This window comes from Aotus nancymaae, unplaced genomic scaffold, assembly GCF_030222135.1.
Source record: "Aotus nancymaae isolate 86718 unplaced genomic scaffold, 86718_ANA_hifiasm-v0.15.2.pri h1tg000040l, whole genome shotgun sequence".
In the NCBI taxonomy this organism is placed as follows: domain Eukaryota; kingdom Metazoa; phylum Chordata; class Mammalia; order Primates; family Aotidae; genus Aotus; species Aotus nancymaae.
The window spans coordinates 36,911,876-36,927,972 of NW_026988454.1; positions in this window are offsets into that span (position 1 = coordinate 36,911,876).

Sequence of the window (16,097 nt, forward strand, 5' to 3'; positions counted from 1 at the left end):
GCTAGTTTTTGTATTTTTAGTAGGGTCGAGATTTTACCATGTTGGTCAGGCTGATCTCGAACTCCTAAACTCGTGATCCACCTGCCTTGGCCTCCCAAAGCGCTGGGATTACAGGTGTGAGCCACTGTACCCCACCTGTGGTTTTTAAACATAGAGTCCATGCCCTCAAGAAACTCTGGTTGCCACGGTTTGGATGTTCTTCCTCTCCAAACCACATGTTGAAATTTGATTCCCAGCATTGGAGGCGGGGCCTAATGGGAGGTATTTAGGTCATGAAGGTGGATCCCTCATAAATAAATTAATGCCCTCCCTCCAGTATGAATGAATTCTCACTCTGTTAGTTCCCACACAAGAACTGGTTGCCAAAAAGAGCCTTGTGTCTCCTGCTACCCTTGCTGCTTCTTTAACTGTGTGATCTCTGCACATAGAGCTCCTCTTCTCCTTCTTCATGAGTGGAAGCAAACTGAAGCCCTCACCAAATGCCCAATCTTGATCTTTTCAGCCATCAGAATCGTAAACGAAATAAACCTTTCTTTCTCCATAACTTACCCAGCCTTGGGTATTCCTTTATAGCAACACAAAATGAGCTAAGACACTGGTCCAGACTGGCACACCAGGACAGACCATCTGGTCTCATCTCTTCAACAGTTTCTGAAGCAGAAGCAGCAGGAACTCAAGGTGGTAATGATAAAGCCACATTGGGCAGCAAAGTAGTTTCTGTATCAGAGAAGGTGGGACAGGGGAGATAATGAAACTAGAAACAGATTGAATTGGGGTTTTGGACTCTCCCCAAACAAACAAATTCTATGGTCCTGAATTATATAATTCCATATTCTAAGGATTTGAAGAGGTTGAATAGCGAGACCCTTGCTTTTACTACTCATTTTGACTTCATCATGCTAGCTTTCTAGGGGTTTTGATGTAAGAATATAGAATAGCACTTTGGGAGGCTGAGGCGAGCAGATCACGAGGTCAAGAGATTGAGACCATCCTGGCCAACATGGTGAAACCCCGTCTTTACTAAAAATACAAAACTTAGCTGGGTGTGGTGGCATGCACCTGTAGTCTCAGCTACTCGGGAGGCTGAGGCAGGAGAATTGCCTGAACCCAGGAGACGGAGGTTGCGGTGAGCTGAGATAGCGCCACTGCACTCCAGCCTGGTGTCTGGTGGCAGAGCGAGACTCTGTAACCAAAAAAAAAAAAAAAAAAAAAAAACAATATAGAACAAATTTGAGTGGTGTGTTGATCAGGGTCCCACCAGGAAGCCAATGACACACTGAAATTAAGACAACTTAAGGAGAATCTATTAATAAAGGGGGCAATGACAAATGTCTAGGTGGGGTATAGGGGAACCCTAGACATAGTACAAGTATATGGGTCTTGGGGGAAGAGGGACTGAACCTCTAGGCTTGAAGAGATGATGGGGCAGAGTGGTTACCAGAAGCCAGAGGAGAGAAAGAGATACAGAGTTGGTCCCTTTGAGGGCAGTAGTGATCTTTTGTCCAAGGATACAGTCATCCTGTAGGGGTCTTGAATGAAGGGAGTCAGGGTAATAACTACCCTGACTTCGTTCTCCTCCTTTCCTCTAAGTTTTACTAGTGTTCTCCAATGCCTAAATCAAAGCAGAAGCCGGAAAGTGTGGAAGTCTGTCAATGTAGTTTACAGGCTCTGTGGAAAAGAGCACAGCAGGGAGACGAGGCAAGAGCAGAGGGCAAATGAAAGACACAACAGCTAGTTTTGGTAAACTTCAGTTACACTGTGTTTTCCATGGCTAGCAGTGGCAGGAGAAGCAAGTTTAAAACCTATAAATCCATGATTCACAGGGTCTGTTCCAGCATGTGGCCATGGGCAAAAAGAACCATCCATGCAATCAATAGTCATTTCAAAATGACTAGCCCTTTACTTGAGCAGACCCAAGAATATTTCTCAAAAATCTACATTTTAATTACGGTTTCTTCTATTTTTCTTTTCTGCCTCTCTCTTTAGTACCTGCCCTCCTTCCCCCTATAATATTCTCCAACTATCAATTACACATTTTACCCTGTTTCCCCACATTCATACCTGTTCTTATAATACAAAAGCCTAGTGTACTTTGATCTGCTAACATAAGGAGGACCCTTGTTAGGGATGAAAGAAGGAGAAATACTGAGGGATAGGGTTATAGTAGGCAATGAGGGAGGGGAGGGGGAGGCAAAGCTTCAGAGTATTCACATATTTTTATCCCATTTTATAAGCATAGGTGGTAGCTCGAGAGGCTGGAAGGTCAAGCGCTGGACCGCTATCCCAAGTACTTTTCTGGGACTAATTATAGTCTTAACATTGATGACTTTGTACTTCTGAGATAAGATGACAAATGATATGGTCTTTTCAAAAGATTCACTGGAGATCAATGCCATTCAGGGCAAAGCATGTGTTCATTTAAATGCATATCATTAAGATGTATTCACAAATGAAATGATGCACCCAGCTCTATGAGGCCTGAAACAGGAGTCGGCTGCAGCAGTACTGGCCTTGGGTTGAATAAACAAGGTTAGGAAAGCAAGTGGCTGTCAAAGGCTGTCAAAGTCATTATTATAAACTTACAGAGTTTACGAGGATGAAATCCTAAGACAAGGCAAAATCAGTGATAGTAGTACTGACAATCTCTAGAAACTCCTATAATAGACTTCTTTTTGAAAGTAACTACAACAGTTATAGCTACGTGTGTTGGGATCTGTATTTACTTCTCCAGTTCAACTAACATTCACCAAAATAATTTTAGCACATTGGGAAGTGGAGTCTCAGAAAAAATATCTGCTGCTTAGTGAGAGCCTTTTGCATCACAGTAATTATAATACATTTTCTAGTGAAGCACAGCCAGCTTATGAAGCATGTATAGAGCTATCCCCATTTTACAGATAAGGAAAGCCAGACTAAGAATGTCATGCATCTCATTTAATTCTGCACATCTAGTTAAATTGCAGAATTGAGATATAAAACTGTAAAGTCAGTTGAAAACCTACATTCTTTTTATCTTGGCTAATTTTTACTGCTAGAAGCATAAATCCATGATGGTCAATTATATTGGTTTCAACATTGAGTGATTAGGAACACATTATACTTGTTTAAAACCTGAGTTAGATGTTAGAAAAGCTGCTCCTCCTATGTTGTGTTAAGAACACTCATGCTCACATCTTTCTTTTGCCTTGTTATTTTTCAGTGAATTTTGATATACCTCAGTGGATAGAATAGGCTTTGTGGCCAGATACGCTTCTTCTGGAACTTATTAGGTGAGTAGCGAAACCTCTGAGACCACTTCCTCATATATAAAAGAGAGGTAATTTTTCACATTTCATATAAGGATTTGAAGTAAAAAATGTAAAGCATCTAGCACAATTTGCGTAGCTCAAAAACAGTAGCTATTATTGTGGCTTACGAAATCACTTTGGCAAAGAGACTTGAGCCTGCTATCTACTTACTTGCTTTGGAAGCCTAAGTTAATGTGTGAGGATGTGCATATCCTAACGCCAGCCTGGCTGTACCCCAGACCTATACATATTACGCATGCATATCACTGCAAGTCTCAAATACAATGTACACTTTTACAAATGTTCTAAAATAATGTACATTTTATAAAGTTCTAAAGTAAAAATTATGTTGCATTGAACAATTTATAAAATCTGCATTTATCTGTGGACTCTGACACTGAAGAGCAGATTAGTAGGAAGATCTTCATTGAAAGACAGCAATCAGGCTGGGCGCGGTGGCTCATGCCTGTAATCCCAGCACTTTGGGAAGCCGAGGCGGGTGGATCACGAGGTCAAGAGATCGAGACCATCCTGGTCAACATGGTGAAACCCTGTTTCTACTAAAAATACAAAGATTAGCTGGGCATGGTGGCACTCACCTGTAGTCCCAGTTACTTGGGAGGCTGAGGCGGGAGAATTGCTTGAGCCCAGGAGGCGGAGGTTGCAGTAAGCCGAGATCGTGCCATTGCACTCTAGCCTGGGTAACAAAAGCAAAACTGTTTCAAAAAAAAAAAAAAAGAAAGAAAGATAGCAATCAAAGAAATAAAATACCCCACAGATCTGTCTGTTGATATATCCATAAAATAGGATTAAACAAGTACAGGTTTTTATTTCAGAGACTAAAAATCTTCAAGGTTTTTTAATAATATAATGTAAAATGTAACATCAAATAAGTACCTAATATAGGTGGCAATACATTGTCTGGCACAAAATTACTTGCAATAGATTTTAATATTGCTGAATTATTACATAGTAATATATATATGTGTATATACACACATACATATATATATACAGAACACGCCAACACAAAATTAATATAAGTAGACTGACTCTTCAGAATATTTAGCAGTAGAGCCTTAAAAAGTCCCAAAGAATATAGCAGCGCACTTTCATTGCTCTGACCCAAGTCAACTACACAATGCTTTCTTTTCCTAGCTAATCATTCATTTTATTTTATCATTTCTGTTTCTTTTCCTCTTCCTGCTGATTTTTACCATAGCTGAAAATTACGTGGGTTTCTATAAGTGAATCATGGTTTTTAAAAGAATGTAGAATAATTTTGGAAGCATTAATTTAAGCTGACTGATAGAAGAATATTATGTTTTGATTGCATTTTGATTTCTATAAATAAAAGCATTCCAAAAGAATGTAGAAACACTGAAGGGGGAAAAAAAGAACAAATGTGAAATTTGAAAGGGCGAATACTTAAAAGCTAGTAAGACGCCAAACTAATCAAACCACAACTCAGAGGGGAAATAAATGAACCTCAAAAATCCTTCCCTGGGTTTATTTTCAAGATTAAAGCCGAACAAAAGATAAATAATACAGGATGAATGAAATGAACTGAGTCTGAGAAGTTGTAGAAGGTTAGATAGGAGAAATTCGAAGAAAGAAAGATTATTTCAAACTTGTTAGGTTTTTCCTTTTTATAACTGACTCTGGGTATTCCTGTTTCTGCTTCTTTTATGATGAGCACACCATTTATAGACTTCTACTCTTCTATTGGCAAATATTACTCACATTATTATCTACCTGAGAGAGTGTAAAATGAATCTTTTATATTCTATTCCAGTTTTACCCTAGATTCAATATACTTCAACACATAATAGCTTCCATTCTCATCTGTCAGCATATGGTGTTGATCATACGGTGCACAGTAAGACAGACACAAGGTTTCCGAATGCCATGAGGTATTTTAGCGGCCTGAATTTTACAAAATAAAAAGTCACATTAGAGCCCTGTTGCTAGGCAAGTTGAACCCAGCTGTGCTCAGTCTCTGACAACAGGACATTTCATTCACTGCTCTACAGTGAACACCGATGTCGCTTGGTAGGAGTGAAACCTATTACCCAAAATGCCAGGATGACAGATCGCTTCAGAAATGCTCTAGAGATGTATACATAGAAATTTGGGGACCGACACATACTCAAATTCACTTGCTTCTTTAAGCCTAAACCTTCCCACTCCTTTTCAAAACTATAAATTTGCAGTGTGAATGAGGATGCTAATAGCCTAAGACACTCTGTGGTCTCATTTTTCTTTACTGAGAAAGAAGGGAGCAGCCAATGTAACAGCATTCAGGAAATTCTCAGATGAGGGCTTTTCCTCCTGGGAAAAAGAATGTAAATAGGTAAACAAACGCTTCTGTTCATAGAAAATATAATTGATAAGATATTCATTGTTAAAATAAATATAGAAGGCAGGCATGGTGGCTAGTATCTGTAGTCTTAGCTACTAAGGAGGCTGAGATGGGGGCATTCCTTGAGTCCAGGAATCCAGCCTGGATGAAGAAGCAAGATCTCATTCTCAAGAAATAAGTAAAGGAAGTTATTCACTAAAAGCATTTTATTCATCAAACATTTTGTACTGCTAGGAAAGCCATTCATTGAATATTACGCAGTTGGTACACTTACACATACTTGACTTTTGAGTGTCCAGCCCTAGGTTCACCTCTGGCTCTGCTACCAGCTCTGTGACGGTAGGCAAATCACCTTCCCTTTCTGGGTCTTTCCCAGCTCTAAAAATGAAAATATTAAAGTTTTATGTCTAACATCCTTTTCTACCCTGAGTTTTAAATGACTGCTTACATTTTAAGGAACATATTAATTCAGGCATGTGATTTCCCCCAGGAAAATGATTTATTTTGAGGGGAATGTGTGAACATTTATGTGTGTGTATAACAATTCAATTATTTTCTTCTGTTACATAAAAAAGAAAGTAAATTAAAATGAGCATTATCTAAAAATAAGCAATATTTTCACACATTTAAAGAAATTCTAAAATACAGGAGACTATTTCTAAAGTAATTCATTCTAAAAAATCTTTCACATTTATGCATTTGTGTATAAAGACAAAAGATGGGTTTACAAGAAATATAAATTTTAAAACTATGTATTTTAACAAGTGTGATGAATACTTACCTTCATGTCTTTTGAGAATGACCATATGTGTGTTTACGTTCATGTGCCATTCATGTACCAAGGTACCAAGCTACATGATTATGGCAGCTAGCCTCTACGATGGTCCCCAGTGATTTTCACATAATCTCATTATCTGTGAATGGGACCTTATTTGCAAATAGAGTCTTAGTTGTGATGAGGTCATACTGGATTAGGGTGGGCTCTAAGTCCAATACAACTAGTGTTCTTGGAGGTAGAGGGAAATTTGGATAGAGACTGAGACACACAGGTAGGTCATCATGTGATGGGCAGAGGCAGAGGTTGGAGTGCAGCAACTGCAAGCCAAGGCGCACCACGGATCTCCAGCCCCTGCCAGAAGATGCAAGGAAAGCAGGATTCTCCCCTAGAGCCTGCAGAGACAGCACAGCACTGCCAGCAGCTTGCTTTCACATTTCTCACCTCAGAACTAAAAGAAAATAAATTCATTGTCTTAAGCCATTCTGTTTTTGGTACTTTGTTTCAGAAGCCCAAGGAAACTAATACAAGTGGCATCATAGAGGAGTGGAGAATGAATAGTCTTTTCAATAAATGATGCTGGGATTAATCTACATCCACTTGGATAAAAAGAGAAATTGGATCCTATTTCAAACCATACACAAAAATCAATTTTATCCATGTTGTAGATGTGAATATGAAAAGCAAAATAATAAACCTTTTAGAAGACATGGCAAATCTTCATTATACAAGGGTAGGAACAGATTTTTTTTGAAAAGAGGACACAAAAAATTTTAACTATAAAAAAATTGATAAACTGTACTACAATAAAATTAAGATCTTTGGTTCCATAAAAGACACTGTTAAGTGAGTGAAAAAGCAATCTATAAAGTGGGTAAAGGTGCTAGTAACATATATCACCAACAAAGTGCTGTGACCCAGAACATTTACAGGACTACTACAGATGCTACAAGATCAAATATGGGTGAGGATGTGAAGCCATGGGGCTCCCACACACTGCTCCTGGAGGTTTAAATTGGAGCAACTGCTTTGGAAGACCGTTTGGCACAATGAGTTATGGTTGCAGGTATGCATTCTCTGTGACCAGCAAATTCTGCTTTTAGAAATGAGTGTTTATGTATAGTAAGACACACCTTCAAGAATATTCATAGCAATGTGATTTGTAAAGTTCACCAACAGTTGAAGGTAAAAATAAATTGTGGTATACATGTATAACAAAACACTATAAAAGCAATAAAACTAAAAGACTACAGCTCCATCCAAATAAGTGGGTATCATAAAACACAATGTTGAGCAAAAGAATCCAGACACACAAGGATACATTCTATGCGATTTCACTTACATAAAGTTCAAAACAAGGCAAAATTGAACTGTAGCATTTAAGGATATGTGCTTAGACATTAAAATCATATTATTAAAAGGAAGTGAATTATTGATTTAGATGTCAAGATAGTTGATTATCTTTGAGGGGTAAGAAAGGTGGAGATGGTAATTACAAAGAATCATGCATGGGCTTCCAAATCACAGGCAATATTCTGTTTTTTTCTAGAGATTATTAGAGTGTTTGCTTTGTGATAGATCAAAGTATTATACATGTCTTTGTTGTGCGTTTTTTGGTATACGTATTTTATTTCACAGTAAACTTTTCTCAGTTAACTGAGAAAAGTCAGGTACATGAGACAGAAATTCTGATTTCGTTTTTAAAATGCTTCATCTGCTGGGACTAGGACAGGTAGTACCCCCTACTGTTTTTGCTTTGGTGTTTCCACTGAGTTCTTTGATTTCCCCCATGCCACGTATGGTTGTGGAGATGATATGGTTTGGCTCCACGTCCCCACCCAAATCTCATCTCAAACTGTAAACCCCATGTGCCAAGGATGGACCTGGTGGGAGGTGATTGGCTAATGGGGACAGTTCTCCCCATGCTGTTCTCACGATAGTGAATGAGTTCTTATGAGATCTAATGGTTCTATAAAGGGCTCTTCCCACTTTGCTTGCTCTCTTTCTTTTTCCTGCCACCTTGTGAAGAAGGTGCCTGCTTCCCCTTCCTCCATGATTGTAAGTTTCCTGAGGCTACCCCAGCCATGTGGAGCTGCAAATCAATTAAACCTCTTTCCTTCATAAATTACCCAGTCTCAGGTATGTCTTTATAGCAATGTGAAAATGGAGTAATACAGAGAGAAGCAATGTTAGGGTATTTCTAATCAATTTTACCAACATGTTTCTTGACAGAATATGATGACAAGCTGAAAATGCAACTCTTTAAAAGCAAAACACATGTGGTACTGTGTTCCAAATAAATCACAGTTTTCAGTGGAACCATCAAAATAATATTACGTTTATGAAAAAGTTATCACTAATTTGCTAGAAGTGTCTTTGCTTGGTTTTGGCTTGTATTTTATCATCTCATCCATTCCACACTTAGAGACTTGCCATGCAATTACAGAAAGGCTCTAATTAAAGGAGCTTCCATTACTACCAAAACTAACATTCATGTCAGAGGACTGCAATTAACATCTATGTATTAATTGGACTCTCTTTCCCTGTGTATGCCCACTAAAGATCAAATACTACAACTAATACACCCAAGAGAAAAAAAAAAGTAGTATATGTGTAACTTGGTCTTTTGATTTCACTCTATAGTATTTCCTAAGCTGTCTCTTTTCTTACTTTGAAGAAAGAACTTCTGGTTTGGTCAAGCCATTGTCACATGTGAATTTGCTTAACATATTTTGTTAATAATTACAAAACTGTTAAGTCCCTTTTTTCTTAGTAATGTATGCTTTTACTTTAATTACTTTTATCTTTAAGCAGTCTATAGCTTTCAAAATTCACATTTCTTATGACTAGAGCACATTATCAAATTCCTTTTAAGAAGATAATTAGAAAAAATTCTGAAATTATTGAAGCTAGAATTTTATTTTCACAAGGCTCAGTGTTATGTTTTGTGAAATGTATTGTGTCTCACTCAATGATTGAAACTATGAAACATAAAAATTAGCATCTACATCCAACACAAGGATGTTTCAAAAAATCTTTAATAGTTAAATTGTTTATGATGATAGAAGTAAAATGAGTCTGCAGAAAAGCTAGATGGCTCAAAAAACCAAACAAACATATCTCCAAGAGACACTACCTTTTTAGTGTGTATTCTTTCAAGTTATTTCCTACAAATACATGTACCTCTGCTTGCATATATATATATGTGTGTGTGTGTGTGTCTGTATATATAGTCACAAAATTAATTAAAGAAATAGCAGCTTATTCCTTAATAATAAATTATTGTTATTCATTAATTACTTAAACACTACCTGCATTTAAAAACATTTCAGGTGTTCAGTCATAAGAACAGAATCCTCAAAGCACTGAATGGCTGGTAGAAAGTGAAAGGCCATGTTCTCTGATTACCTTGAAACACTACAAGCCTACAACGGGCTGAATTGGTGTGCAACCTACCATGGTATTATAGTTAAATCTCCAGAGTTGAACCACCTCCTAGAAATAAATTGTTTTATTTTGTGACTTTAGAGCACTTGGCTCAAGAGTAAAGCCAGTGTTCAAGCTCCTACAGATAATGAACAATAAAAATCAAATACTTTTAAACAAGGAGTGAAGGAAGTTTGTAGTGATTATAAATGCAAAGTAGGCAGATCAATACCTCTCTTAATTAAGTAGGAGAGTCATTTTAAACCTATTGTATAATATAATAGAACATGTATAATATAATTATAATAAATAATATGATATAATCTCTGGGTATGACATAGCAGTTACCATACCTCACATTTGCATAATGTTTGATAGTGAATATCTCAAAAATGTGATCTTTATATAACTCTGTACCATATGTAGCATTGAAGATATTTAGGTTAGGAATAATTATTCCCATTTTACATGTTTTCAAGGGATGGCAGGTACTTTTTTTAAATACATCTTGTAATTTTATTTTGTTTTATTATTTTTAATTTTACTTTAAGTTCTGAGATACATGTGCAGAATATGCAGGTTTGTTACATAGATACATGTGTGCCATGGTGGTTTGCTGCATCTATCAACCCATCATCTAGGTTTTAAGCTCCACATGCATTAGGTGTTTGTGCTAATGTTCTCCCAGCCCTTGCCCCCCATCCCAGGACAGGTCCCGGTGTGTGATGTTCCCCTCCCCTTGTCCATGTGTTCTCATTGTTCAACTCCCACTTATGAGTGAGAACATGCAGTGTTTGGTTTTCTCTTCCTGTGTTAGTTTGCTGAGAATGATAGTTTTCAGATTGATCCATGTCCATGCAAAGAAAATGAACTCATTCTTTTTTATGGCTGCATAGTATTCCATAGTATATATGTGCCACATTTTCTTTATCCAGTCTATCATTGATTGACATTTGAGTTGGTTCCAACTCTTTTCTATTGTAAATAGTGGTGCAATAAACATATGTGTGAGTGTGTCTTTATAGTAGAATAACTTATAATCCTTTGGGTATATATCCAGTAATGGGATTGCTGGGTCAAATGGTATTTCTGGTTCTAGATCCTTGAGAAATCACCACACTGTCTTCCACAATAGTTGAACTAATTTACATTCCCACCAACAGTGTAAAAGCATTCCTATTTCTCCATATTCTTGCCAGCATCTGTTGTTTATTGACTTTTTAATGACCCCCATTCTAAATAGTGTGAGATGGTATCTCATTGTGGTTTTGATTTGCATTTCTCTAATGACCAGTGATGATGAGCTTTTTTTTTCCATATGATGTTGGCCGTGTAAATGTCTACTTTTAAGAAGTGTCTCTTCATATCCTTTGCCCACTTTTTGATAGGGTTGCTTTTGTCTTGTAAATTTGTTCAAGTTCCTTGTAGATTCTGGATATTAGCCCTTTGTCAGATGGATAGATTGCAAAAATTTTCTCCAGTTCTGTAGGTTGCCTGTTCACTCTGATGATAGTTTCTTTTGCTGTGTAAAAGCCCTTTAGTTTAATTAGATCTCATTTGTCAATTTTGATTTTTGTTGCAGTTGCTTTGGTGTTTTAGCATGAAGACTTTGCCCATGCCTATGTCCTGAATGGTATTGCCTAGGTTTTCTTCTAGAGTTTTTATGGTTTTAGGTTTTACATTTAAGTCTTTAATCCATCTTGAGTTAATTTTTGTATAAGGCATAAGGAGGGATCCATTTTCAGTTTTCTGCAGTTTTCCCTGCACCATTTATTAAGTAGAGACTCCTTTCCCCATGGCTTGTTTTTGTCAGGTTTGTCAAAGATCAGATGATTTTAGATTTGTGGTGTTATTTCTGAGGTCTCTGTTCTGTTTCATTGGTCTGTATATCTTTTTTTGTTATCAGTACCATGCTGTTTTGGTTACTATAGCCTTGTAATATAGTTTGAAGCCAGGTAGAGTAATGCCTCTAGCCTAGCTTTGTTCTTTTTGCTTAGGATTGTCTTGGCTACATGGGCTCTTTTTGAGTTCTCTGTGAAATTTAAAGTAGTTTTTTTCTAATTCTGTGAAGAAAGGCACTGGTAGCTCAATGGGAATAATATTGAATCTATAAATTACTTTGGGCAGTATGGCCATTTTCATGATACTGATTCTTCCTATCCATGAGCATGAAATGATTTTCCATTTGTGTCCTCTCATTTCTTTTAGCAGTGGTTTGTAGTTCTCTTTAAAGAGGTCCTTCACATCCCTTGTAAGGTGTATTCCTAGGTATTTTATTCTCTTTGTGGCAATTGTATATGGGAGTTCACTCATGATTTGGCTCTCTGCTTCTCTATTGTTGGTGTATAGGAATGCTTGTAATTTCTGCACATTGATTTTGTATCCTGAGATTTTGCTGAAGTTGCTTATCAGTTTACAGAGTTTTTGGGCTGAGACGATGGGGTTTTCTAAATATACAGTCACATCATTTGCAAACAGAGAGACAATTTGACTTTCTCTTCCTATTTGAATACCCTTTATTTCTTTCTATTCCCTGATTGCCCTGACCAGAACTTCCAATACTATGTTGAATAGCAGTGGTGAGAGAGGGCATCCTTGTCTTGTGCTGGTTTTCAAAGGGAATGCTTCCAGCTTTTGCCCATTATGTATGATATTGGCTATGGGTTTTTATAAATAGCTCTTATTATTTTGAGATATGTTCCCTCAATACCTAGTTTACTGAGTTTTTAGCATGAAGCGTTGTTGAATTTTATCAAAGGCCGTTTCTGTATCAATTGAGACAATCATGTGGTTTTTGTCATTGGTTCTGTTTATGTGATGGATTATGTTTATTGATTTGCTTATGTTGAACTAGCCTAGCATCCCAGGGATGAAGCCAACTTGATCATGGTGGATAAGCTTTTTGATGTACTATTGGATTCAGTTTGCCAGTATGTTATTGAGGATTTTCACGTTGATATTCATCAGGGATATTTGCCTAAAATTTTCTTTGTGTGTGTGTGTGTGTGTTTATTCCAGGTTTTGGTATCAAGATGATGCTGTCCTCATAAAATGAGTTAGGGAAGGGTCCCTGTTTTTTTATTGTTTGGAATAGTTTCAGAAGGAATGGTACCATTTCCTCTTTGCACCTCTGATAGAGTTTTGGTGTGAATCCGTCTGCTCCTGGGCTTTTTTTTCAATTGGTAGGCTATTAATTACTGCCTCAATTTCAGAACTTATTATTGGTCTATTCATGGATTCGACTTCTTCCTAGTTTAGTCTTGGGAGGGTGTATGTGTCCAGGAATTTATCCATTTCTTTTAGATTTTCCAGTTAATTTGTGTAGAGGTGCTTACAGTATTCTCTGATAGTTGTTTGTATTTCTGTGTGATCAGTGGCGATATCCTTTTTATCATTTTTTATTGTGTCTATCTGATTCTTTTCTCTGGTTGTTTGTATTTCTGTGCGATAAGTGGCAATATCATTTTTTATCATTTTTTATTGTGTCTATCTGATTCTTCTCTCTTTTTGGTTAGTCTGGCTAGTGGTCTATCTATTTTCTTAATCTTAAAAAAAAAAGCTCCTGGATTCATTGATTTATTTGAAGGGTTTTTTGTATTTCTGTCTCCTTCAGTTCTGCTCTGATCTTAGTTATTTCTTGTATTCTGCTGAAATTTTTGCTCTTGTTTCTCTAGTTCTTTTAATTGTGATGTTAGGGTGTCAATTTCAGATCTTACCCCTTTCCAATGGGGGCATTTCATGCTATAAATTTCCCTCTTAATACTGCTTTAGCTGTGTCCCAGACATTCTGGTATGTTGTCTCTTTGTTCTCGTTGGGTTCAAAGAACTTTATTTCTGTCTTAATTCCATTATTTACCCAGTAATCATTCAGGAGCAGATTGTTCTGTTTCCATGTAGTTGTGTGGTTTTGAGTGAGTTTCTTAATCCTGAGTTCTAATTTAATTGCACTGTGGTCTGAGAGACTGTTTGTTATGATTTCTGTTCTTTTGCATTTGCTGAGGAGTGTTTTACTTCCAACTATGTGGTTTATTTTAGAATAAGTACTATGTGGCACTGAGAAGAATGTATATTCTGTTGATTTGGGGTGGAGAGTTCTGTAGGTGTCTATTAGGTCCACTTGGTCCAGAGCTGAGTTCAAGTCATGAATATCCTTGTTAATTTTCTGTCTGGTTGATCTAATATTGACAGTGGATGTTAAAAGTCTCCCATTATTATTGTCTTGGAGTCTAAGTCTCTTTGTAGGTCTCTAAGAACTTGTTTTATGAATCTGGGTGCTTCTGGATTGGGTGCATATATATTTAGGATAGTTAACTCTTGTTGCATTGATCTTTTAACTATTATGTAATGCCCTTCTTTGTCTTTTTTTTTTGATATTTGTTGGTTTAAAGTCTGTTTTATCAGAGACTAGCATTGCAACTCCTGATTTTTTTTCTTTTTCTTTTTTTTGCTATCCATTTGCTTGGTAAATACTCCTCCATCCCTTGATTTTGAGCTTATGTGTGTCTTTGCATGTGAGATGGGTCTCCTGAATACAGTACACTGATGGGTCTTGACTCTTTATCCAATTTGGCATGCCTTTTTTCATGTGATGAGAGTTTTGTTGCTTGTTACCCTTATGGGTAGTTAGGAGTTGGTAAGCTGAATTTCAAGGACAGGGGAATTATTGCTATTATAGGCATATTGGTCCCTATGCAGATGGCAAAAACCACCAGCTGATTTATATGGCAAATTTACTCAGAATTTTTTCCAGTCCATTATTAGAAATACATTATTTGCTAGATACGTTACCACAGATTGTGAGACACCATAACAAAGTCTTGATAGATGTTTTTACTAAATACTGTATGAGTGCATGTGTGGATATGTGTGTATGATGTGATAGAGAAAAGGTAGGCAGGTGACCATTAGGAGACCTGAGAGGAAGAAAGCAGAAAACACGAAAGAATCAAAACATGTAACTTTATGAATTACAAGGTATTTTATTTTGTTCATCTCTAATAAAGAAGGACTTCATTCAGATCCTGAGTTTGGTTCACCTCAATCAGTAGCAGCAATTTCTAGTTGTATTTGGCCCAGGAAGACAAAAAAGCTGTAATTTTTCATATCTTCTCCTTCAGGAAGGGTGCCACATGGAGGGAGCTTCTTATAAAAAAGAATCAATAGTTAGAGGGAACTTTCATTTTAGAGAGGTTGAGATCAACCTAAGCCAAATATGACTGAGATATAACTTTTTCTCATGGGACACATTATGGTTTCAAATGAAATACACTTTTTCCCTTGGAATGAACAACCTTTACTTGTGAGAAAACTGTCCAAGGTGAAGACAGAAAATGTATGACCTTAGGAAATGCTATAGCTCTACAGCTGGTGCGGAAAATTCCATTTGGGATATTTGGTCCAATTTGGCATCACGATTCCAACGTCATCTACTTGCAGACACTACAAGTGTAAATACATCTGTTGCTTATTTATGGAGCCTAAATTTAAAATAAGAAAACACAGAAGGTTTGGTCTGATAATTTTCTGAAATGAAGAATTTATTTTTGAAATCTTTACTGGAGGTCATACCCTGTTCTTGATCTCATTTAAACTGTGCAGAAGTAATTTTTTTCCCCTCTGAAACCATTCTACTCACAACCCTTGCCTTTAGGAAATGCTTCTCTCTCTCTCTGATTGATGTGCACACTCATCATTTGTTCCACATCCCCCCACACAAGCCTTTTTGTGATTGAAAGGGAGCTTGAGTGACAGCTGTGACCTGGGCTTCAGGCCGTCTGTTCCTGCTTTATAGATTGGCCTGTCAACTGCCTGACACGTGCAATTTGTTTCCTGAGCACTTTAATTTCAAGTTTTTTATTTTTGCTGAAATTATTTTATTTTGGATTGTTCTTTTGTCCTCTTTTGATAATTTGTTTTTTGTATAACTTAGCGATTGCACACTTTTGTTAATTTCTACTGAGTTGTAGAATGGCAATATTCTCCTATACTTTTAATGACTTTTTTTTTTATTATAAAAGAATACAAATGTATGGCTTTCTTTAAAAAGGGTACCAAAGATTATAAAATAAAATGTAAAATTTCACATATCTTCCCCGTATTCCCTTAATCAGATGCAACTATAGCAAATTACATGTATATATACTTTATCTATATATACACTTTGTAAGTATAAGAATAAACATGCTCATTTTTTTCTCACTGTTTGGTAACCATATGACCTTCTACTAGTAGACATATACTTATGACA